General features: G+C 38.6%; 1 protein-coding gene across 6 annotated transcripts in view; it reads left to right on the top strand.

The window, feature by feature from the left end:
• UBE2D1 (ubiquitin conjugating enzyme E2 D1) overlaps window positions 1–25,732 on the top strand; it is a 38,953-nt gene that overhangs the window by 312 nt on the left and 12,909 nt on the right. The window contains exon 2 of one of the 6 annotated variants that reach the window (XM_042238465.1): window positions 5,778–5,848. The exons of the other annotated variants lie outside the window; for them this stretch is intronic. The gene's annotated coding sequence lies outside the window, so the exon portion shown is untranslated. The remainder of the gene's footprint in view (window positions 1–5,777; window positions 5,849–25,732) is intronic. 6 annotated transcript variants of the gene reach the window in all.

Below are 25,732 nucleotides of genomic sequence, written 5' to 3'. Positions count from 1 at the left end.
GAGCGTGCAGGGAAGATGGGCTAGGGCGGGGACCGGGGGCCAGAGACGCCGGCGGGCCAGCGGGCACCCGACAGGTGAGGTGGGAGCAGCGACAGGTCCCGGGTGCTGGAGGTGCTTGGAGGCAGGGGGCCCGATGTGCTCTCACGCCGGAGCTGCGCCTGGGGATCCCTGGCAGGAGAGCTGCTTCTGTCTCCAGACCTCCAGACCTATGTGCCGCTGGGTCACTGGATTTTGCCTTACACCCGGCTAGCTTTGGCCCTTGTCATGCTGCTTTCTTCATGCTGTTTCTGAAACCTGTCCTCTTTTATGATTTTGCCTTCCCCTGCTCCCGGGAGGGCATGGAAGGTGTGGTGGGCCTGCAACCTTCCTCCGCGGAGCTGTTGGGTTTGTTCTTTCTCTCCTCTGCGGTTGGCTCTTGCTCAGATGCCCGAATGGGCTGGAAAAGCCCATTTGGGACCGAGAAACCAGGAGAAGCCTCCTGCCCCTTCTATTTTGGTGCCTCTGCTGCTGCCACTTGAGGTCACATAGCTGTAGTGAAAACATAGTTGCTGATACACAACAAGATGACCTCCTGGCTGTGATTCATGGTGAGTCAAGCCAAGCAATTTTTTTTTTTTTTCTCGCCATGATAAACTTATATGTAAAGTTTGAGACACAACAGAAACTGTCACAAATTAGATAGTTCCATGCTTTGACACATGGGTATAGAATGAGGAAGAAATGTTTATATACATTAAACAAATATGTTTCCGTCCCAACTCAGTGTAAGGAATTGTTTTCTCATGAATGCTTTTTGCTACCGTCTCTAATGTGAACATGTTACAGACCTGAGATTGGGGCGTTTTCTTTCTGTTCACTTTTGTTTCTTGTTGGGTTATTTAGTCTGTTCCCTTTCACAAGCTTTAGGCTTTACTGTTATGGTTCATGTGGAGAACATTGAGAATTTGTTTTTTTAATGAGAAATGCGTTCAGCAAGTTAAGCCAGAGATGGACAGCATGTTTTCTAAAGGATTTCAGAAGAAATACTACCAAAAAAAATTTTTATCAACTTCTTCTGGCACGAATCAATAAGGCAGTGATAGGGAAGTATACATTGTATTCTCAGTTACCATTGATGTCATCTTCTGGTACAGAGGACAGCAACTTTCTGACCCAGCCAATTTGGTGGTGGTGGTGATGGGGAGGGGTCAAATGATCCGAGATCTGAGAAATACTGTTATTTTTTGTGCCTGTTAAGGTTACTCTCACGGTAAAGCACATAGCTAAAATCAGCATGTGTTGATTACTATGTTTTCTGATTTGAAGATAATGCAGTTACACACTTTTTTTCATATACATGATTCTAATTTTGAAACCCCACTCAGCATCTTTGCCATGCCTTGTGTACTTTTAAATGATGATGTAATGTTGGCTCACATTTGAGGTAAACACACATTTTCCAAGGAAGTCTTAAAATTCCATTTCCTTCTTCCCTAGTTGTAAGAGTTTTTTGCAAGACTACATGTATAGTAGCTTCAAATAGTGTAAAATTTGTCGACAGTAAGTGAACATTCACAGAAAATGGACACTGTTAAGTGTCCTGGGCAATGTATCAGTCTCCTTGCTGAGCCAATGTCTTTGGCTTGTATTTATAATATGGCATATACCCAAATCATATTTTTAGTCATTATTAGTTATTAGTTTATAACAGAGTTGTCTGGTTAAAAAAAAAAAAAATTGGATATGACATAGCATCCCATCTCTGTGTGTCAATCTTTGGCTCCCCTTCTCTGTTACCAAAAAAAAGTGATTTGTACAGATCTCTTTTCCATTGATCACTTGTTCAGACCACTCTCAACTTTAGGAAGTATTTTGTTTGATTCCCCACATTTTCTCTTTCTTTACTACCTTCTTGATGAGAAGTGAATTCCAGGGGAGGTATGCTGTTTGCCATGTGAACAGTTAAGTTACAGAGCCCTCTTTGATATCATCAGTATATAAATTCTTTTTGAATCTTCCGTGCTTCAACAAAAGAATCCATGTTATTAACTTTTGGCCTCTCTTTTAAAATGTATTAAAGTAACACTGTCAGATAAGGTCATTGGGTTGCGATTTTCCTGGGCCTACAGTGGCAGGCTTTGGAACTGTGCAGAACCTTAAAGTACTTTCAAGAGTGAAAGGCAGGGGAACAGCTTCTAGGGTAGTACATCAGAATCAACCATGGGACATTTCAGACCATCCCCACTGCTGTAGTCCATGGGGTCGCAAAGAGTTGGACACGATTGAGCCACTGAACTGAATGAACCATTGCTGTAAATGGAGAGATGCTGGTGAGTCCCTCAGATGGGCTGCTGTGGAAGAAAGGTCATGAACCACTGACTGACATTCTAGTCTACTCACTGTTGTTCAGAGAAGGAGCTTGAGGTTTCGAGTGGAGTGCTTTGTCCAAGTTAATCTCTTAAGAAGTGATTTGGCGTGTTTTAAAAAGGTCATGACTTCACAGTTTTTCACTTCATAGGAAAAGATGAAAGATGGTTGAATTCAATGTTTATTTGTATGAATATACAAAGCATGCAGATATGAGTGCTTAAAATATATTTCTATGCTAAGAGTATGCTGTTATTTAATACTCTAATTTAGACATCCAGTGCCAGCTTTGCATGTCAGCTTATAAATTCACACACTCTTTCCCTATTTTTAGATACAGTGGAAGATGTCACAGTCACTTAAATCACTAAAGGGAAAAACTCAAACAAAGTCTAAGGAAAGATACCCTCAAACATGTCTGAAAAAAGAGTATAGTTTTTCAGGTGGACATTTATTATTTTCTAGAATTAATTCTGAAGTGTTTCTTCTTTTTTTTTCTTTTCTTTTCTTTTTTTTTTTGAAGTATTTCTTCTATCAGTGGGGCTTCCCTGGTGGCTCAGATGGTAAAACGGCTGCTTGCAATGCGAGAGACCAGAGTTCGGTCCCTGGGTTGGGAAGATCCCCTGGAGAAGGAAATGGCCACCCACTCCAGTACTCTTGCCTGGAAAACCCATGGACAGAGGAGCCTGGCAGGGTACATTCCATGGGGTCACAAAGAGTTGGACACAACTGAGTGACTTCACTCTCTCTATGAATACCGATTTCTGTAAACATATTTTGGAAATCATTTTTTAAATTTCAAATATCATAGTCCTAAATGTCTTGAAAACCAGAAAAAAAAAAAAAAAGGAAATTCTAACACAGTTATCATCTTAGTATTTTCCTTCTAGATTTGAGTTTTACTTTGCAAATATAGCAACACAGATGACTGTTCCTCAGTGTATACTTCTGTCGACAAAATGGAATATTTATATTTTTAATTTAATTTCAGTTTAACTTAAAATGTATATATATAATATAGATTAAAATACAACTTTGTAAGTGTTTTGAGCTGTTGAATTTTTTGATTTGTACAATTTCACATTACACTACTTTTTGTCAGTCTGGAAAACCTTCTGATACTTCAAAATTGCAACAACAACAAAACCCCAACAACAACAAAACCCCAGCCTTTTGTGGATGAAACATCAAATGGGAGAAGAAGCTATGGTTTCTATTCCTGGCTCTGTGACTTACTAGCTTGTTTCCCTATCCATACAATTATGCTGCTGATAAGTAAAATTGGCATGTATGACATATAATGGTTACTCTTTGCTAAACACTGGATTAAGTGCTTGACATATATTAGTTGATTTAATCATTAGTGGACCCACGAGGTAGAAATGATTATTATCCCTGTTTTACAGATGATGAAACTAAGGCCCAAAGATTTTGAGTAATGTACTCAAAATCACATTCTGTAATTGTAAGTGGCAGCGCTAGCAGTCCAAACCAGGCAGTTGGCTCCAGAATCCCTGCTCTTAACTATTTCGGTATATCCAGATGGACTCACATCTTCTATCTGTTGTACTTAAATTGAAGGACATAGAGTCAAATGAATTTATGGGCATGTTTTGCAAACTGAAACATTCTATACAAATGTAAAGTGGTATTGTAATTAATACCTTGGCATATTTAATCATCTTCATAGACACATCATTCAGTGTGTTGACTATGCATTGTAAATTTCTACTTTAAAGTGATGTGCACTAGATCAGTTAACATGGTAAAAGAATAATAAAACTTTGTTTATCTTTGTTCTATCACTTTAAATTTTTCCCCTCTGAAAGGATTTAGGAAAAAATGGTTGTAATTCATAAATGTTCTGTCAAAAGAAAATTTCATTGTGAAGTTTTTTTTTTTTTGAGAAAATGGTTTATGAATTAATCTAGCTATTAGTTCCTATAATGACTTTTAAAAGTAGTCAACAGTTCAGATATGTTAGAAAGATTTTCAGATTATAAGATTAAGACTCCAGGTTTTTTCCACTAAAAAGGATATGACTGAAAAGGTTTTAAAAAGAAGGAACACAGTATTTGTGCTTGTTGGTAGATAAATGCTTTGCCTTGAGATGAAAGGAAGAAAATGTTCTTTTTCTAAAAGGACACTATGAATTTTTCTGCTTTTAAATCTTTGTAATTAAGTTCAGTCTTTCTTTTGCCTCCAGGATCATGTATTTTTCTTCTTTTATCTTAACAAAGGTGTAAAAAGATTAGATAACCTATCCTACTTTAAAAGTTCTGAGGTTCCTTCTCTGTGGAAATAAATAGCATAGATCTAAATATGGCAGTTTATGCCTATTTTAGGAAGCCAGGCCCATATAAAAACTAAACCTAGCAGGATGTGTGATTGCCTCCAGCAAAGCAAAGTAGCATCCTTATTCATTTTAGTTCCCCGAAATACATGTAGAAAACATATTTAATGAACCCCACTAATCAGAATGATCAGTTAGTAATACTTTCCATCAAACTGAGCTAATGGTTGTCTATAATGAATTGGCTCCTCCTCCCCCTTTTTAAACACTGGATAAATTGAGAATATGTTTAATTAAAAATAAGTATTTAAACACTTATGCTGTCTTCTGTTAACCCTGTATGCTGGCTTAAACAATACTGAAACAGGGTTTCCCTGGTGGCCCAGTGATTAAGAATCTGTCTAGTCCAGGAAGATCCCACATGCCTTGGAGCAACTAAGCCCATTTGCCACAACTACTAAAGCCCATGCACCTAGAGCCAGTGCCCGCAACAGAAGAAACCACCATAATGAGAAGCCCATGCACCACAATGAAGAGTAGCCCCTACTCACTGCCACTGGAGAAAGTCCACTCACAGCAACAAAGACTCACCACAGCCAAAATAAATAAATCTTAAAAAAAACCCAAAAACTGAAATATTTAATATAATCCAGATTTGTAGGTTTGGGTATTGAGGGACCCTCAGGGCACCTCAGAACAATTGAAGGCAAGATAGTTTCTATTTTTGTTGGTCTATATGGCCTCTGAGAAGCTGAGGGTTTTTTCCCCCAAATTTATCTTGGTTCTGGGCAGAATCTGAAGATTCAGTTACTTACATTAGACAGTAGTGATAGATAGGCTCCTGTGTTCCAGGAGCTGTCCTCGGTATGGGGAGGAAACCACCATGACACACTTCATCTACCACTGGGTCGGATCACCACCATGCTCTGGAGCTTCCTGTCTTGCCTTTTCCTGGATGTTGTCCCCACTCTTCTGTATTCATATTATCCTGTTTGCATGGTTCTTCTCCTTCACTGACAGCTTATTAGATTCCTACTTTCTTTTCAGATTTAGGAAAGCCTTTCTATCTGGGGCGAGGTGGGGGTTGATTCCTTCTCCTTTATTAGCAGTAAAATTAACCCAATGGTTTTCCCTCCAGGTTGCCACCCTCCTTCTGTGAGCAGTTTGGATTGCTGTAGGGCATCACTGACTCAATGGACATGAGTTTGAGTAAGCTCCGGGAGCTGGTGATGGACAGGGAAGCCTGGCGTGCTGTAGTCCATGGGGTCACAAAGAGTCAGACACGACTGAGCAACTGAACTGAGAGGGAACCCAGCTGAGGTGGTGACCTGGGCCTGTTGTTCTTCTCTACACCCGTAAAACTCTTGAGGGTGTTTTTTTGCTTCCCCCAAGTTTTAATATGTTGTATTTTCATTTAGTTAAAAATACTTTCTAATTTACCTTTTGATTTCCTTTTTGGTCCTTGAGTTATTTAAAAAACACGATTTATTTTCCAAATAATTGGGATGTTACAGAGCTTTCTGTTACTGATTTCTAACTTAATTCCATTGTGATCATAATATGTGTTATAATTTGATGCCTTTAAAATTTTTGACCTGTTTTATGGTCAAGAATATGGTCTTTATTTTTTACTTACACAGTAATAACATCCTTCTGGCATTCAGCGTAGATTTTGGAATGAATAGTGTTTAGTGATTTCTAGTCTTAATTTTGCCCATCTCTGTTTGGCATCTTTTGTTTAGTTGCTCAGTTGTGTCTGACTCTGTGACCCTATGGACTATAGCCCACTAGGCTCCTCTGTCCATGGGATTCTCCAGGCAAGAATACTGGAGTGGGGTGTTGCTATTTCCTTCTCCAGGGAATCTTCCTGATGACCCAGGGATTGAACCCCTGTCTCCTGCATTGCAGATGGGCTCTCCTGAGCTACCAGGGATTTCTAGTCTTCATTTTGCCAGTGTCTGGCTGGCTTCTAGGCTATGGTCTAAGGATTGCATGCACCTTGCTGATATTTTAGTGTTTTCTTGCACTTTTATGAGCTTTCAGAACAGGGATGACAAAATCAGTTTAGTGGATCACAAACAGCAGTTTTAAAAATAGGATAGATAATATTAGTGCTTTGGATATAGTAATGGTGTTTCATGAGACCTTAGTTTTAGTTATTTGTATGTGTTCCTGTGCATGTGTGTTATGTGTACTAGCTTGTGGTGTATAATCCTTTTTTTTTAAATTAGTAGTTGCTGTAATGAAAGTTTCAAAATCACTGTCCCATAGCATAAGATCTTTAGGTAAGATCACTGTTGTCAGAAATACATGCCATATATTTATGCATGCATGCATGCTCAGTTGCTCAGTCTTTGTGACCCCTTGGACTTTAGCCCGTCAGACTCCTCTGTCCATGGCATTACGCAGGTGAGAATAGTGGCATGGATTGCTGTTATTTCCTTCTCCAGGGGATCTTTTTGACCCAGAGATTGAACCTATATCTCCTGTCTCCTGCATTGGCAAGCTGATTCTTTACCACTGAACCACCTGGGAAGCCTACCATATGTTCATACATATACCTATATGTGTACATATATATATAGAGAAAGCAAATGAACCTATATATATACATACAGGCACACATACAGACATACATGTACACGACACATAAAATGTTCTAGTCTTGGAACATTTCTGTTTGATACAAACTGTCAATGCATACAGCTGCTGTATTCAAGAATAGTACTGGGTGATACTAAGAGAGATTACTTACCTTATTATGAAAATGCTTATTAATGCCTACTATGTGCCAGTTATTAGGGATGAAACTAAAAATGTAAATATTGGTAGATAGGTTTGTGTTTTAAGTAGGCTTTGAGAAATAGGCTGCTGCCTTTTTTTCTTTTTCCCTGAAGCATATCTTTCTTTGTTACTATGAAATAAATGATAACTTTTGATAATGAAGCATTTAAAATGCTCTGTGTTGCATGTTCCATCATGTGTCAAAATTCTATCATGTATGTAATTTCCTATCATGTTTTTCTTGCTTTTCAGAGTGTCTGAACACAGATGCTCTCAAAGCTTGTGAAGTAGTGTTCATTTCTATCTGTTTATAAGGGAGAAGCCTCCTGGGAAAAGATAATAAGAATTTCTTTTCATTCCTTCATTTGTCACACTTAGATTTCTCTTAAGCATGACTGAAAATGTGCAAATGGCCTTAATTCAATACTGGAGCATTGTTGGCTTCAGTGTCAAATGAAAATAATGTGCTCTAGTTATTACAACCTTGAATTGAGTATTGTTTTGCAGTAGGAAGAGTGCTGAAGTGGAAGTCAGATGGTCTGAGCCTTTGTCCTGGCTTTGGCTTTGTGACCTTGGCCAAGAAACTCATAGTCCTTATTTTCTTTATCTAGAAATTTAATGGGTTGAACTAGGTAACTACTGTGGCCTTTTCTGACTTATAATTTTCAGCACATTTAACTAATGTCATGTGCTGTTTTCCTTTTGTCCTGTAAACAGCAAAAATGGTCATAAAAATAAATATGGAGCAGTGGTACTGTTTTGCTGCTACATGAAACTTGAATTAAAATTCTATTTTAAATTGTCAGAATTGGAATAAATGTGGGTATCTTCAGTTCAGTTCAGTTGCTCAGTCGTGTCCGACTTTGAAACCCCATGAATCACAGCACACCAGGCCTCCCTGTCCATCACCAACTCTTGGAGTTCACTCACACTCAGGTCCATCGAGTCGGTAATGCCTTCCAGCCATCTCATCCTTTGTCGTCCCCTTCTCCTCCTGCCCCCAATCCCTCCCAGCATCAGGGTCTTTTCCAGTGAGTCAACTCTTCACATGAGGTGGCCAAAGTATTGGAGTTTCAGCTTCAGCATCAGTCCCTCCAATGAACACCCAGGACTGATCTCCTTTAGGATGGACTAGTTGGATCTCCTTGCAGTCCAAGGGACTCTCAAGAGTTTTCTCAAACACCACAGTTCAAAAGTACCAATTCTTCGGCGCTCAGCTTTCTTCACTGTCCAACCCTCACATCCATACATGACCACACAAAAACCATAGACTTGACTAGACGGACCTTTGTTGGCAAACTAATGTCTCTGCTTTTGAATATGCTATCTAGGTTGGTCATAACTTTCCTTCCAAGGAGTAAGTGTCTTAATTTCATGGCTGCAGTCACCATCTGCAGTGATTTTGGAGCCCCCCAAAATAAAGTCTGACACTGTTTCCACTGTTTCCCCATCTATTTCCCATGAAGTGATGAGACCAGATGCCATGATCTTAGTTTTCTGAATGTTTAGCTTTGTGTATAATATAAAATTAATGAGTCTCTAAAGATAAATTACCTTTTGATTAAAGAGCATTTATTTGAGATGTAAATAAGATTTATTTCTCTTTTTATACTGGTAACATAATGTGATTTTCTCATTCCATTTAGCACCCATCTGTTTCACAGGTATCTTTTGTACTTTAAAGATAATTTTAGGACTTCCCTGGTGGTACAGTGGATAAGAATCCTCCTACTAATGCAAGGGACATGGATTCAATCCCTGGTCTGGAAAGATTTCACATGCCACAGAGCAGCTAAGCCTGTGTGCCACAGCTACTGAGCCCACAAGCTGCAACCACTGAAGCCCCTGTACGTACAGCGTGTGATCCACAGGAAGAGAAGCCACTGCAATGAGGAGCCCATCATGCACTGCAAGTAGAGAGTAGTCCCTGCTCACCGCAACTGGAGAAAGCCTGTGAACAGCAACAAAGACCCAGTACAACCAAAAAAAAATAAAAAAGATTATCCATATATTTAGACAACTGCCTTAGACAACTGCTTTACATATAGTAGATTTTTTAGATTCAAATTAATGCATTTATGGAGCACCTTATGTATTAGAGAAGGAAATGGCAACCTATTCCAGTATTCTTGCCTGGAGAATCCCATGGACGGAGGAGCTTGGTGGGCTACAGTCCACGGGTCGCAAAGAGTCGGACACGACTGAGCGACTTCACTTTCACTTATGTATATAAGACATATGCAAAATATGATAAGAAGATGTATGGGAAAGCAAGGTATAGCAGCATTATCTGAGAACTTTTAAACTAATAAAGATATGAGATGTATCACAACAACTCGGATACTAAGGAAAATACACCATACTTGAGCATGAAGGGAGTCAAAGGTGGGAGAGGCCAAATTTATTTGGGGGAAATCAGGAAAAAGTCTATGGAGAAGATAGAATTAGATATAGGTTTGGAAGATTGGGTAGCATTTTTTTTTCTATTATAAAAGAAATCCATGTTTATTATAGAAAATTCAGAAACTGCAGACCAAAAAAGAGTAGAATGGAATTTCCCTGGTGGTCCAGTGGCTAAGAATCCATGTTCCCAATGCATGGGGCCCAGGTTCATTCCCTGGTCAGGGAACTAGATCCCACATGCCGCAACTAAGACTGAGAAGAGCCAGATAAATAAGTAAATATAAAAATAAGTAAATATTAAAAAAAGAGAGAATGGGATGATGGTGTTGGGTAGCAAAGACATGGAAACCAGGTTCGTAGAGGAAGTTACAGAAATGCAAGCACTATTTGGAAAGGAACAGATAATCCTGTTTTGTGGGGTCAGAAAATAGTACAAACTTAACACTTCATACTGTGGAGGGCCTTGAATACCTGTATTGACAAGTGTTAGTCGCTCAGTTGTGTCTGACTCTGCAATCCCATGGGCTGTAGCCCACTAGGCTCCTCTGCCCATGGGATTCTCCAGGCAAGAATACTGGAATGGATGCCATTCCCTTCTCCAGGGGATCTTCCTGACACAGGGATCGAACCCAGGTCTCCTGCATTGCAGGTGGATTCTTTACTGTCTGAGCCAGCATGCTGGCAAATGTGTTCTTAATGCAGAAGTTGGGGGATACCATTGAAGGTTTTTAAGTAAGGAAATAACATTCTTAATCCTATTGCTAGATATACATTCTTGCCCTCATAGAACACAAGATTCTTTACCGTTTATAGATTTGTCACAAAAAGGGATGTATAGAGTGCCATGCAAATATAGCAGGGACTCTTTGGAGGATTCAGGGAAAGCCCCCTTAAGGAAATGGTATTTAAGATGCGACAAAGTGATTGCATGTGTGTGTGGTGGGGGGCGTGATTAAGAGTCTTCTGTCTAAAAGGAAATCATGTTTGAAACTAGAGACAAGACAACATTTTGGGGAAGTGAAAGTCATTATGACTGATACAGAGAATGGTTGGGGGAAAGTGGTTGCACATGTGGGGCTAGAGAGGGGACAGATCCTCAAAGTCATTTTAAGGATTTATAAATCTTCTATTAAGGCTAATGAAAAACATTGAAAAGGTTTGACAAGGGACTTTAAGATACTTTGACCACAGAGTGTTAATAGAGAAATAGGTTAGTTAAGACATTGTTGCACTTGTTCATGTGAGGTCCAGGAGGGTCTGAGCTAGCCTGATGGCAGAGGACATTTGGAAAGAGGGATATATGCGAAAAGTTGTAGGCTGATTGTACCACCCGGCCTTTTTGAGTTGGTCTGACCCACCACACCTCCCTGTGCTTGGCCCTTCTAGTCACATCTCAGGCTCTGGGCCTTAGAGTCTCTACTGACTCTTTGGTCTACTGCCCAGTCTGATCCCAGATTCTTTAATAGTGTCTCCCTGGTTCAGACCTTTGGCTTGTTTTTCTGAAATGTCTCTCTGACTTTTCTCAGACTCTTCTGCCCTTTGGAACTCAGTTTTTCTACATGACGGGTCTCCTCCTGGGACCCTTTCATTGGGAGGATTTGGACTAAAGGGGAATCTGAACAACCTGGTACTGGTTAGTGTAGAGGGGGATGGGGCATGCAGGAAGGAAGGAAACATGGTGATCCCAAGGTTTAGAGTTCAAGTTACTGGAATAAGTGCATTTTTACCATAATCTTCACAAGGTAGACTCACAGTTTTTACTGGATACCTTGAGTATGTCAAGATATATTTTTATATATGTAAGTCCTATGGTGGAAATACGTATGGTGGTGGTTTAGTCACTAAGTTGTGTCTGATTCTTGGGACCCCATGGACTGTAGCCTGCCAGGTTCCTCTGTCCATTGGATTTCCCAGTTGAGAATGCTGGAGTGGGTTGCCATTCCCTTCTCCAGGAGATTTTCCTGAGGAAATATTATGTATGAAGTGAAATTTGCTCAGTCATGTCCCACTCTTGCGGCCCCGTGGACTGGAGCCTGCAAGGCTCCGCTGTCTGTGGAATTCTTCAGGCCAGAATACTGGAGTGGGTAGCTGTTCCCTTCAGGGAATCTTCCCAACCCAGGTCTCCCACATTGCAGGCGGATTCTTTACTAGCTGAGCCACCAGGGAAGCCCAAGAATACTGGAGTGGGTAACCTATCCCTACTCCAGTGGATCTTCCTGACCCAGGAATTGAACTGAGGTCTCATTGCAGGCAGATTCTTTACCAGCTGAGCTACCAGGGAAATGGTATGTATAACAGGAGATCATTAAGTCTTTTCTTTAAATGGAAGTCATGTTTTAAACTAGAGGCAAAATAACATTTTGGGAAATTGAAAGCCATCATACTGTGGTACTGTAGAGAGCACTGGGGGAAAGTGGTTACAGATCTGAGACACTGGCTAGATAATGTCCCTAAGTGACCTCCAACATTTATTCTAAATTGTGCTCTTTATAGTTCAGACTCAGTAAATATTACTTTGATGCAGCAAAGTCAATAGTGTCATTTCTTTCTTCATCATCTTTTTGTGTGGGATTTGGCTGCGATATCATTTTTAATAGACAGTCTTTGCCAGAGATACCTCATCCAAAAAGACAGTGAAGCAGCCAGGACCTTTTTATTGAAGTGAATTTGGTTCCTCTAACTTAATTAGTTGGATGTCATCAGCATTTTGAAGTCTTCCAGAAGGAATCTTCATGGTCTAAAATACTTTTTTTTTCTTTTCTTTTAAATTCAAGGGCTTAGAGAGGTTCTGTATTCAGAGACATTTCTGAGAATTGTTTGACATCTCCTTATTGAAATAGCTCTAGTCAGCTGGATAAGGAGATCAGAGTCTGAACTGTAAGCCCATGAATTGTTTATTTACAGACAAACCAAATATAGCTCATATATCCTTTTAGAGACAACTTAAAAAATGCAATCCAGTAAGAATTGCTGTTTTGTTTTAAGAGTTTTGAGATAAAGATGGTTGTCACCTTAATTAATTGCCTGTTGAGCCAGGATTTTTTAAATAACAGTTTCATATGCTTTGGATTCAGTAATTTAGATTTTGGACTGTAAATCAGTTCCTGTGCATGGGCTGCTAATGTCTTTTATGCATACCCATTGGGATATATATTTTATCTATTATGGAGATTGAGACCTTCTGAATGTTGAGACTAGAGAACAACAAAGCATTTTCAGTCTGGTCAGCACAATTTGTTGGAGAATATTTACTGCATCCTGTCATATTAAGGATGATGGTAAATAAGGAAACTCTGACTCGTCAGTTTTCCTTCTCCCCTGTTCAGATTGGGCTCTTAGCCTCCTGGGAGCTGAGAGATTAATGAGGCTTCTCTTCTCTTACATTCCCTTCTTTGTTTCCTTTTATTTGTTTACTCTCTTTGAATTAGGCTGCCTCATCTACTTTTAGATTTTAAGTCCCCTCGAGGCAGGGACTGTGTCTAGGTTGGTTTTATGGAGAACAGTCAGCATATTGTAGGGATGTTATAAACATGCCATCTGTGCCAATTTAAAATTCAGTTTCAGGCCTCTCAGTACTTTTCTTTGTGTCTGGTTGGATGTACAAATCTGAACTAAAGTAGAGGTGCTTAGCCATGTAAAGCTATATAAATTGATTAAGTACATGTTTTTTGTGGATTCATAGTGCTTTTATAGTGCTAGTCATAGTACAGGAACAGTATCTTGTAATCTGCTTTTCATTACTGTATCTTGTATTTTTTTTTGAAATTTAAATACCCTAATTATTATTATTATTATTTTAATTTGAGTGTCAGATTGGAATAGAAAACTGCTTCATTGACATGGACTATTTTGGGGTATGCATTCACCCCTTTGATATTTATTGCATAGTCTCTGTTTAAATGTAACATTAGTTTGTTTTAAGCTTACTTTGTCTCAAAGAAGACAAAAGTTGAAACTATGTATCAGTTTTCAATTTAAAAAGCCACCAGAAATGAAATTGAAAGATATACACACAAAATATATGTATATACAATGTGTTAACTATAACGAGTTCTTTTCATATATAGACTTACAGCTATATATATAGTCTCATTATTTGATCTTTTATACCATCTTTTACATTATATGATTTCTCTCTGTGTAACTAGCAGTAGAATTCTGGATCATTGGTGTATGCCTGTGTTCACCGTTAATGGTCACTGTCAGACTTTTTTGCTAGTGGCATGTGAGAGTTCCAGTTGCTTCACATCTTTACCATCACTTGTACTTTTCTTATAGTTTCACCATCCTTTGAGGGTTATAGTGACATAGCATTTTGGTTTTAATTTGCATTTCCTCGATGACAAATGAAGCTGGTGCATGTCGGCCAGTTGGTACTCTCTTTTGTAACGTGCTTATTTGTCTGTCTTTGAAAAATTGATCTGTAGGAATATATATATTTTTTAACATGTTCTAGATTCAAGCCTTTTTTCAGATACATGTATTACAAATATCTTTTATTTCATGGTTTACCTTTTCACACTTTTAATGTGTCTTTTCTCTGAACAGATAGATGTTCTTTATTTTAATCAAGTTCACGTTTTTCTCTTTTTCTCTTATAGTTAATGCTCTGTGTGTCTTATTTAAGAAATGTCTGTCTCCCCCAAGGTCATGAATACATTTTATGTTTTCTTTGTAAAGCACTACTACTTTACCTTCCATATTTAAATCTATGATCTATGTAGAATTGGTTGACTTTTTTTGATAAGTTTGAAGTGGAGGAGATCAAGTTTTGTTTTGTTTTGTTTTGTTTTTTTTTTCTCCTACATTTTTTTCCCCCAGTTGACCTGGCAGCGCTTATCAAAAAAAAAACTTTTCCCTCCACTAGAACGTCACTGTCTTCACTTTTAATTTTTGAATTCCAAGCTTGCTATTTTCTTTCCATTTTCAGTACATTGTTGAAGTTAAAGTAAGTGCTAGTAGTACCACTCAGATGTCAAACACCATCCCTTTTGCTTCTATATCAAAAGTGTTATTTGTTTATTCAAAATAGATCATATCCTAAGTTGGGTTTAAAAGATATGCTTTCCATTTTTTAAACATGCAGCTTTCTGTAGTGAAGTTTTGTAGAGCCCTGGGGAACACCATTCACACTGAAATCTATGTGAATGGTGCCACTTAGAGTTGGTGCACATGGCCTATGGGACAAAATGCAGCAACCCTGAGTGCTGTGTTTAGTAACTGGCAAATTAAAAAAGAAAAACCATTACCTTTTTTCTGTGTGCCAGCAATCCACATTTTTAACAAATGAACATTATTTGTGTTCAAATATTGTGATGTGCCACAATTTTAAAGAAGTGGAATGAGAAAAGAAAACAAAACTCGGAGGTGATTCGTGTGGCTGTTCAGAATTTCCTAGCTCTTATAACTTTTTTAATGTTTCACATTTGAGTTTATTTTTTATCTAGAAAGAAGTTTGTGTCAGCCAAGATATTTTATACCAGTTCCTTTCTAGATCACACTTTCTGTCCTGAAGAAACTTTCCAGGACTCCCTTGAGTGATCTAAACTTTAATTCACACATTGAGGAGGTGACCCTTGAGGCCTGTAGCTAGTCTCATATGTATTTTCCTGGAGACATGTAAGGTTCCAGAGGACCTCTTTCATATATCTTTTAAGCTATATCTAATGAAGTTACTTTTCTTCACAAATAAGTTCTCCTCAAATTTCATGCCCTGGTTTTAATCATCAGCAAATGTGCCTGACCAGTGACTTGTGAGGATTTTTTTTTATTAACATCATAATCTTATACCATTAAAAAAATCTTGAAAACATTGGGAGTGGAGTTGGGACAAGAATGTAAAATCAGAATCATGACTCCTATTAGGAAGGATATGGAAGTGTTTCATTCCTGCTAGGCTTAGTTCAGCTGGTTAAATTGAACTTGGTACACGTAAGAAAAAAAAAAAAAAAAAAAACCTCTGTCAGTGCCACAGACTGCAGCTCTGTCTGTGGGTATCTCCACCACCAAGTATCGCTGGTGACTGGTAGACAGCTTAACTTTGAGACTAAGTCAGCTCAGCACAAAACCCTAACTCATCTTGGAAAGGCAGTCCAAAGCTATGTTCGGAAAGTAGGTCAGCAGCATCTTAAATAAATAATAAGGATGGAATATTTAAACTTTTGAGGTTTTCCAAATGAGAAGAACCACAACAAAAAATTTCTAACAAAAAGTTTGTGTGCCTTTAGACACTTTGCTAGAATCTTATACATTCTATAAATTGAAAATAGTTGTCATGGCGGCATATGTTTTTGATACCTTAATGATGAATATTGTTTAGAGATGCACTTCTAGATGTTGTTATATGTTATTTAAAAGACTGCCCCTGCCTTTTTAAGTGACCTGCACTGTTCTCTGACACCTGTTTTTAAGATTTTTTTTTTTATTATTATATGCAATCTACATAAGGGAGTATTGATTCTGGTTCTGTTGTCAAATCTAATTATTTGCATTTTGAAAAAAAAAAGTAGAAATTTGAGAGATCTATGCTCTGCTGATCACACTGTTTCTTCAACTGTATTAACTCAAACAATATCAAGCACATTATGTGAAAGGCATTGTGCTATGTATAGTGGAGGAGATCATGAATAAATGCAAAAAAATTCCTAGTTTTAAAATAACATTCTGGTAGAAGAGAAGAGGGAAGGAGAAAATTAGTATTTCTTGAGGTTCTATTATACATGCTAGGCATTAAGGTACTTCACTTACATGTTTTCATTTAATTCTCAATATGGCAACCCACTCCAGTACTCTTGCCTGGAAAATCCCATGGACGGAGGAGCCTGGGAGGCTGTAGTCCATGGGGTTGCAAAGAGTTGGACACGACTGAGCGACTTTACTTTCACTTTTCACTTTCATGCATTGGAGAAGGAAATGGCAACCCACTCCAGTGTTCTTGCCTGGAGACTCCCAGGGACGGTGGAGCCTGGTGGGCTGCCGTCTATAGAGTTGCACAGAGTCAGATACGACTGAAGTGACTTAGCAGCAGCAGCAGCGTAGTTCTTCCAGTGATGTCCTCATATGAGGCCTTTGAGCAAGGGGTTAAGGGAGTTGCCCAAGGTCACATAGCTAGTAAGGGTCAGTAGTAAGGCCAGATCTGATTCTAAAGTTCTTGTTTTTAAAGTGCCCATTGAGAAGACAGCACTGTTACTGTTAAGAAGAAGGGGTCAAATTTGGGCATAGGGAGATGGACGGAAGGTTGTTTTAGGAGAGGGAAAATTTTGAAGGCCAGAAAACTTAGCCATGTTCAGCAAACATCCAGGTACTCAGGCCAGACCTGACTACATGATTCTCAAATTTTTGGTCTCAGGACCCCCTTATATTAAAAGCATTGAGTGCCTCAATGAGCTTTTGTTTGTATAAGCTGTATCTATTACTGTTTACCATGTGAGAAATTAAAACAGAAATAGAAAAATATTTAGCAATTTTAAAATAACAATAAAGTCATCCAGTTAGAACTGGACATGGAACAACAGACTGGTTCCAAATAGGAAAAGGAGTGCATCAAGACTGTATATTGTTACCCTGCTTACTTAACTTACATGCAGAGTACATCATGAGAAACACTGGGCTGGAGGAAGCACAGGCTGGAAGCAAGATTGCCGGGAGAAATATCAATAACCTCAGATATGCAGATGACACCACCCTTATGGCAGAAAGTGAAGAAGAACTAAAGAGCCTCTTGAGGAAAGTGAAACAGGAGAGTGAAAAGTTGGCTTAAAGCTCAACATTCAGAAAACGAAGATCATGGCATCTGGTGCCATCACTTCATGGCAAACAGATGGGGAAACAGTGTCAGACTTTATTATTTTTTTTTTTTTTGGCTCAAAAATCACTGCAGATGGTGATTGCAGCCATGAAATTAAAAGATGCTTACTCCTTGGAAAGCAAAGTTTTGACCAACCTAGACAGCATATTCAAAAGCAGAGACATTACTTTGCCAACAAAGGTCTGTGTAGTCAAGGCTATGGTTTTCCAGTGGTCATGTATGGATGTGAGAATTAGACCATAAAGAAAGCTTAGTGCCGAAGAATTGATGATTTTGAACTGTGGTGTTGGAGGACTCTTGAGAGTCCCTTGGACGGCAAGGAGATCCAACCAGTCCATCCTAAGGAAATCAGTCCTGAGTGTTCACTGGAAGGACTGATGTTGAAGCTGAAACTTCAGTACTTTGGCCACCTGATGCGAAGAGCTGACTCATTTGAAAAGACTCTGATGCTGGGAAAGATTGAGGGCAGGAGGAGAAGGGACAACAGAAGATGAGATGGTTGGATGGCATCGCCGACTCAGTGGACATGAGTTTGGGTAAACTTCAGGAGTTGGTGATGGACAGGGAGGCCTGGCGTGCTGCAGTTCATGGGGTCATGAAGAGTCGGACATGACTGAGCGACTGAACTTCACTGAGGATTCTGTATTAACATAAATAACATTTTTATTAAAACAACTATATATTCCAAAACAGCAACAACAAAAATAAAGTGCCACTGTTTTATACATGTTCAGATCTCATTACAGTCAGGCTTATAAATGATAGTTGAATTCTCACATCTCATGCATTCAGTCTGTCACAGTATTACTTATCTTTAACCTGGAAAATTCTACTGTATACCCATGAGATAATTGAGAGTGAAAGATACAAATATTTTAGTCTTATTATGAAATTACTTTTGACTTCATAGATCTCCCGAACGTGTTTTAGAAAACCCAAGGGCATTCTTTGGAGAATTATTGGACATGTTTGTGAATGGGAGCCCTATTGAAAAAGTAGTGTTAGGACTAGAAAATGAAAAGACCTTCATTGGTTGAATTTGGTCTTTAATAAGTAATAAGGAGCCACTGACATTTTCTAAACAGAAAAATGAAATAAATCAAACTGTGCTTTTAGAAGACTGTTACGCAAGTAATTTGTAGAGTATTAGGAAGCAATTATAGTTGAACTGTAATAGGTTTCTGAGGTAATAGTTACTGGGGGCTTCCTAGGTGACTCAGTGGTAAAGAATCTGTCTGCCAAGCAGGGTTCAATCCTTGGGTCAGAAAGATCCCCTGGAGAAGGAAATGGCAACCTACTTCAGAATTCTTGCCTGGGAAATCCCACGGACAGAGAAGGCTTGCAGGCTATAGTCCATGGGGGTCACAAAATAGTCAGCCACAACTTAGTGACTACACAACAACAACAAATAGGTACTGGGGTAGAATATATTATTTTGGTTGTCTGACGAGGTGAACAAGAAAAAGGGGGGTCAGAATGAGCCTGGTGACTAGGAGACTAATAATTCCATTAATAAATAAAGGGGACACAAAAAGAAGGAAGCTTGGGAAGGAAAATTGTGAATTAAGTTTTAAAATATGTAAAAAATATTTTTCATTATTTTTTATTCTGAAATAATTTAGTCTTATAGAATTTGCCAAATTAGTACAGAAAGTTCTCATAAATCCTTCACTTAATTTCCCTTATTATTTACAATTTACATAACCATAGTTATAGCTCATTTGGTAAAGAATCTGCTTGCAATGCAGGAGGCCCCAGTTTGATCCCTGGGTTGGGAAGATCCCCTGGAGAAGGGAAAGGCTACCCACTCCAGTATTCTGGCCTGGAGAATTCCATGGACTGTATAGTCCATGGGGTCGCAAAGAGTTGGACACCACTAAGCGACTTTCACTTTAATTATAGTACAGTTCAGTTCAGTTCAGTCCAGTCGCTCAGTCGTGTCTGACTCTTTACAGTTATCAAAATAAGGAAAGGAACATTGATACAATATTGTAAACTAAGCTACTGACCTAATTTAGATTTTACCATTCAGTTTTTCACTGTTGTTTTCCTGCCCTAGGGTCCAGTCTGGGATCCCTTCCTGTCCAAGGATCCAATCTGGGATCCCAGATTTAGTTGTTGTACCCCCTTTGTGTGTGTGTGTGTGTGTGTGTGTGTGTGTGTGTGTGTGTGTGTGTGTGTGTACTTCAATCTGTGACAGTTCCTCAGCCTTTCCTTGTCTTGTAAAAGTTTTTAATTAAAAAACACAAAACAGAAGAACTTCCCTTGTGGTGCAGTGAATAAGAATCTGCTTGACAATGCAGGGGACACAGGTTTGGTCCCTGATCCAGGAAGAGGACATCTAAACCCATGCACCACAACTACTGAGCCCACATGTTGCAACTACTGAACCCTGTGTGCCTAGAACCTGTGCTCCATGACAGGAAAAACCAGTGCAATGAGAAGCCCATGCATCTCAACAAAGAGTAGCCCTGCCTCACCACAATTAGAGAAAGCTGGTACACATCACTGAAGACCCAGGGCAACCAAAAATAAATAAGTTAAAATGACCTTAAAAAAAAGAAGATGCTTATATGTAGTGGGGGAGAAAAGTGTCATTTAATCTCTCTTAAAATGCATAAGAAGCTGAGTAAAACAGCATTTTTTTTTCCTCTAAAAAGTTGAAAAATTAGGGAGAGTGGGAGAGGAGGCTCAAGAGGGAGGTGATATATATGTAAATTTATATATATATATATATAAAATTATGACTGATTCATGTTGTATGGCAGAAACCAACACAACATTATAAAGCAGTTATCTTTAAAATTAAAAAAAGTTGAAAAATTATTGTAAAAATTTAGAACAATTTTTTAAAAAAAGGTGACAACCCACCCCTAGAGATAACTACTATTAAGAGCTTGGTGTGTATTCTTTTATTTTATTTTCTATGCATATATAGTATTATGGGATCTCTTGGGCATACTTCTGCCACATATATTTTTCACTCAAAAACTGTATTATTTTCACACAACATTGTTTGATGTCAGCATACGTCATACATATGTCATTCTTTTTTTTTTCTTTTTTTTTTTTTTAGCCTTATGGTATGTGGGATCTTAGCTCCCTGGGCAGGATTTGAACCTATACTCTTTGCAGTGAAAGCACAGAGCCTTAACCACTGGACCACCAGGGAAGTCCTCTCATTCTTTTTTTTTTTTTTTTTTGAAAAGAAAAAAAACCATTTATTCATTTGGGTGCATCAGGTCTTAGTTGTGACACTCAAGTCATTTGAGATCTTTCCTTGAGGCATGTGGGCTTAGTTGCTCCACACATGGGATCTTAGTTCTCCAACCAGGTATTAAACTCATGTTCCCTGCATGGCAAGGCATATTCTTCACCACTGGACCCCCAGGGAAATCCCTCTCTCATTCTTTTTAACAGCTGTAGTATCTGATAACATGGCTGTATCATTCCAAGGAACCACTCCTTTTGTGATGGGCCTTTAGGTTATCTCTGTTTTTCATAATTATGCAAAATGCCTGACTAAACATCTTTATATGTGTATCTTTGTCTGTTTGGATGATTATTACTATGAGGTGAAGCTCCTGGATCAAACTATGCATTTTGCACTTTGATAATTATTGCTAAATTTCCCTCCAGAAAGTACTATCTCAACTTATACTCCCTCCAACAGCAAGTAACATGCTTTCCTGCCAAAGTCATAATGGAGGTATTCTAATAGGGTGATAGTGGTTTGATTTGGGTAATAACCTTATGGGTATCCTACAGTTTATGCATTGCTTTATCTTATTTTTCCCTACAAACCACTATTTTGCTTTGTTTTGCTTTTGTATACACACACAGTAATTACAATGAATGATTCTAAATGCTTTGTCTTTGAGATCTTTTGCTTTTGATCAGCATGGAATACATTGGCTCTTATGAGGATCTTATGGACTTGAGCAACTTGTATAATTCACAAGACAGTAGTTCAGCATTAATTCTTAAAGAATGGAGAGAAGAGCAAAGGAAGAGATTACTGACCCTGGCATTTCTTTTTAAAATAAGAATCATTAAATTATTTTTAATACTCCATATGTGGCTGTGATGCTTGAAGTAGATACATAAGAATTCCAGTAATGGTAGAGAAAGCATAAATCAGATAACAGGGCAGTTTCTGGAAAACTTTGAGTAAATTAAATCAAAAGGGAGAAGTATAAGTAGTCTTTGATTTTTTGTGTTTAAAAGTACACTGGCCTTTGAATAGACTTAGAGCAAAAAGGTACAGTTTTGATATGTCTGGTTATAGTATTTTGTTTTATATTTTCACCTCCTTAGGATATCTCAGAATTTTTCCTTTTTCAAATTTGAGGTCTGTCTTTTTCCAGGCAGGGGAGGGTATATATTGTGTTTTTTTGTTGGTCACTCTGTCTGTGCATATATACCATAGTTTCAGTCACATATTTCCAAACAATGTAATAAGGCATATTTCCAGATACATATTTTTTAAATATAAATTTATTTATTTTAATTGGAGGTTAGTTACTTTACAATATTGTATTGGTTTTACCATACATCAACATGAATCTGCCACAGGTGTACATGTGTTCCCCATCCTGAACCCCACTCCCACCTCCCTCCCAGTACCATCCCTCTGGGTCATCCCAGTGCACCAGCCCCAAGCATCCTGTATCCTGCATTGAACCTGGATTGGCGATTCATTTCATATATGATATTATACATGTTTCAATGCCATTCTCCCAAATTATCCCACCCTCTCCCTCTCCCATAGAGTTCAAAAGACTGTTCGATACATCTGTGTTTCTTTTGCTATCTCGCATACAGGATTATTGTTACCATCTTTTAAAATTCCATATATATGCATTAGTATACTGTATTGGTGTTTTTCTTTCTGGCTTACTTCACTCTGTATAATAGGTTCCAGTTTCATCCACCTCATTAGAACTGATTCAAATGTATTCTTTTTAATGACTGAGTAACACTCCATTGTATATATGTACCACAGCTTTTGTATCCATTCATCTGATGGACATCTAGGTTGCTTCCATGTCCTGGCTATTATAAACAGTGCTGCGATGAACACTGGGGTACACGCGTCTCTTTCAATTCTGGTTTCCTCTGTGTGTATGCCCAGTATTGGGATTGCTGGGTCATAAGGCAGTTGTATTTCCAGTTTTTTAAGGAATCTCCACATTGTTCTCCATAGTGGCTGTACTAGTTTGCATTCCCACCAGCAGTGTAAGAGGGTTCCCTTTTCTCCACATCCTCTCCAGCATTTATTGCTTGTATCTACAGTCAGAATGGCTATAGAGAGCAGCCATTCTGACTGGCATGAAGTGGTACCTCATTGTGGTTTTGATTTGCATTTCTCTGATAATGAGTGATGTTGAGCATCTTTTCATGTGTTTGTTAGCCACCAGATATATATTTTGATAAAGGGATAGAACATTGGAAATTTCAGTTCAGTTCAGTCACTCAGTCATGTCTGACTCTTTGCAACCCCATAAACTGCAGCACGCCAGACCTCCCTGTCCATCAACAACTCCTGGAGCCTACCCAAACTTATGTCCATTGAGTCAGTGATGCCATCCAACCATCTCATACTCTGTCATCCCCTTCTGTTCCTCCTCTCCTCAATCTTTCCCAGCATCAGGCTCTTTTCAAATGAGTCAGCTCTTCACATCAGGTGGCCAAAGTATTGGAGTTTCAGCTTCAATATCAGTCCTTCCAATGAACACCCAGGACTAATCTCCTTTAGGATGGACTGGTTGGATCTCCTTGTGGTCTAAGGGACTCTCAAGACCCTCCTAAAAATTCTAGGATGTGTAAGTCTTCTCACCAAAGCACTTGTGTCATTTTTACTAGTAACTAATGATTGATGTGAATGTAGAGAGTGAAAAAGTTGGCTTAAAATTCAACATTCAGAAAACGAAGATCATGGCATCTGGTCCCATCACTTCATGGGAAATAGATGGGGAAACAGTGAAAACAGTGTCAGACTTTATTTTTTGGGGCTCCAAAATCACTCCAAAATTGTGACTGCAGCCGTGAAATTAAAAGATGCTTGCTTCTTGGAAGGAAAGTTGTGACCACCCTAGATAGCATGTTGAAAAGCAGAGATATTAGTTTGCCAAAAAAGGTCCGTCTAGTCAAGGCTATGGTTTTTCCAGTGGTCATGTATGGATGTGAGAGTTGGACTGTGAAGAAAGCTGAGTGCCAAAGAATTGATGCTTTTGAACTGTGGTGTTGGAGAAGACTCTTGAGAGTCCCTTGGACTGCAAGGAGATCCAACCAGTCCATTCTGAAAGAGATCAGCCCTGGGATTTCTTTGGAAGGAATGATGCTAAAGCTGAAACTGCAGTACTTTGGCCACCTCATGCGAAGAGTTGACTGATTGGAAAAGACTCTGATGCTGGGAGGGATTGGGGACAGGAGGAGAAGGGGATGACAGAGGATGAGATGGCTGGATGGCATCCCTGACTCGATGGACGTGAGTCTGAGTGAACTCTGGGAGATGGTGATGGACAGGGAGGCCTGGCGTGCTGTGATTCATGGGGTTGAAAAGAGTCGGACACGACTGAGGGACTGAACGAACTGAATGATTGATGTGACTGTTAAGAATGTTTGATGTACCATCAGCTGCCTCTTTTCTATAATAAGTGAGCTTTCCTAAAATGTCAGCTTTAAATAGACAACTTAAGAACCTGGCCTTTGCAGGAGTTCTCTTGTTAGATTTTATCTTTCTCATTCTTAGCTCTAACTTCCAACAGGAGGTAGAATCAGGGCACAAAAATTTAAGAACATGATAATGAATATTTTTCTATACTATTTTGAAGGGATTTGAAAGAACAGTCTGACATTTGAAATTTGAATGCTCTTCAAGGCTATTCCAAGTAAAATGTGATTCGGGGTTTTTTGTTAGTAAAATTAATTTTGTATGTATTTATGTATGATTTACTCACATATGCATCACTCTCTAAAATATATACATGCAAATCATTAACAGTTTTTAAAATCTCAATCAGAGACTTTTTTTCTTTTTAAAATTATTTTTAAATTAAAGTATGGTTGATTTACAATGTTGTTAATTACTGCTATATAGCATAGTGATTCAGTTATACATGTATATATACATACACACTCACACACATTCTTATGTATATTTTCTTTTCCATTATGGTTTATCATAGCAATATTGAATATAGTTCTCTATGGTATACAGTAGGGCCTTGTTGTTTATCCATTCTATATTTAAAAGCTTACATCTGCTAACCCCAACCTCCCATGCCACCCCTCCGCCAGCTATGTGTTTGATTCTGTTTCAGTTTCATAAGACATTGTCATTTTTAAACTAGTTTTCTAGTTAAAATAAGGGCCAAGAAGTTCCATTTATTCATTTACACTAATGTTTAGAAAACTTAATGTGATGAATGTTTTTAAAAGCAATTTCCTAAAAGCCCAAATTAGAAAATGGCTAAATAAAACAGTCATTCTAAAATGAGGCTATGGGGAATTCCCTGGCAGTTCAGTGGTAAGGACTCTGTGCTTCTACTTTTGGGGCCCCAAGTTTAATCCCTGGTTGGGGAACTGATTCCTCAAGCCACTTGTAGAGGGAAAAAGAGTTTGCCCAAGATCATGTGGCAAATAACTGATGGTACTTGGACTTAAACTTCAAAGCCTTGCTTTTTTAACACTATCACTGAAATCTTCTACTTTATCGTTGAACTATACTGGGACCAAAGAAGCTGCTAACTCTGTTAGTTAATTCTTGTTAGGAAGAGAAGCACAGCACAACCTGTGGGGAAGAAACAACAAAAACAAAAAGGAAAGTACCAAGTTACTCTGGAAGGGACTAGAAAACTTGGAAGGAGACCTCAGTTTGCACTTAGCTTGGTTACTTAGCTCATGTATCAAATTCTTAGGAAAGCTTTTCCCTACCACATCCTCTTTCTTGTTTGTCTCTGTTAGAGCACTAAACTCATTGCAATGATGCTAAGATGCCCATCTTTTTCATTTTAACATTTCTAAAATCTGGATGTGCCTTGTAATTGATGGTGTCTTAAAATTAATCAGCAACATTTGTGCTCAATTATTGATAC

The sequence above is a fragment of the Ovis aries genome, chromosome 22, assembly GCF_016772045.2.
Source record: "Ovis aries strain OAR_USU_Benz2616 breed Rambouillet chromosome 22, ARS-UI_Ramb_v3.0, whole genome shotgun sequence".
NCBI classification, from domain to species: Eukaryota; Metazoa; Chordata; class Mammalia; order Artiodactyla; family Bovidae; genus Ovis; species Ovis aries.
Note: the sequence above shows the minus strand (reverse complement) of the source record. Positions and strands in the feature narration are given on the sequence as shown.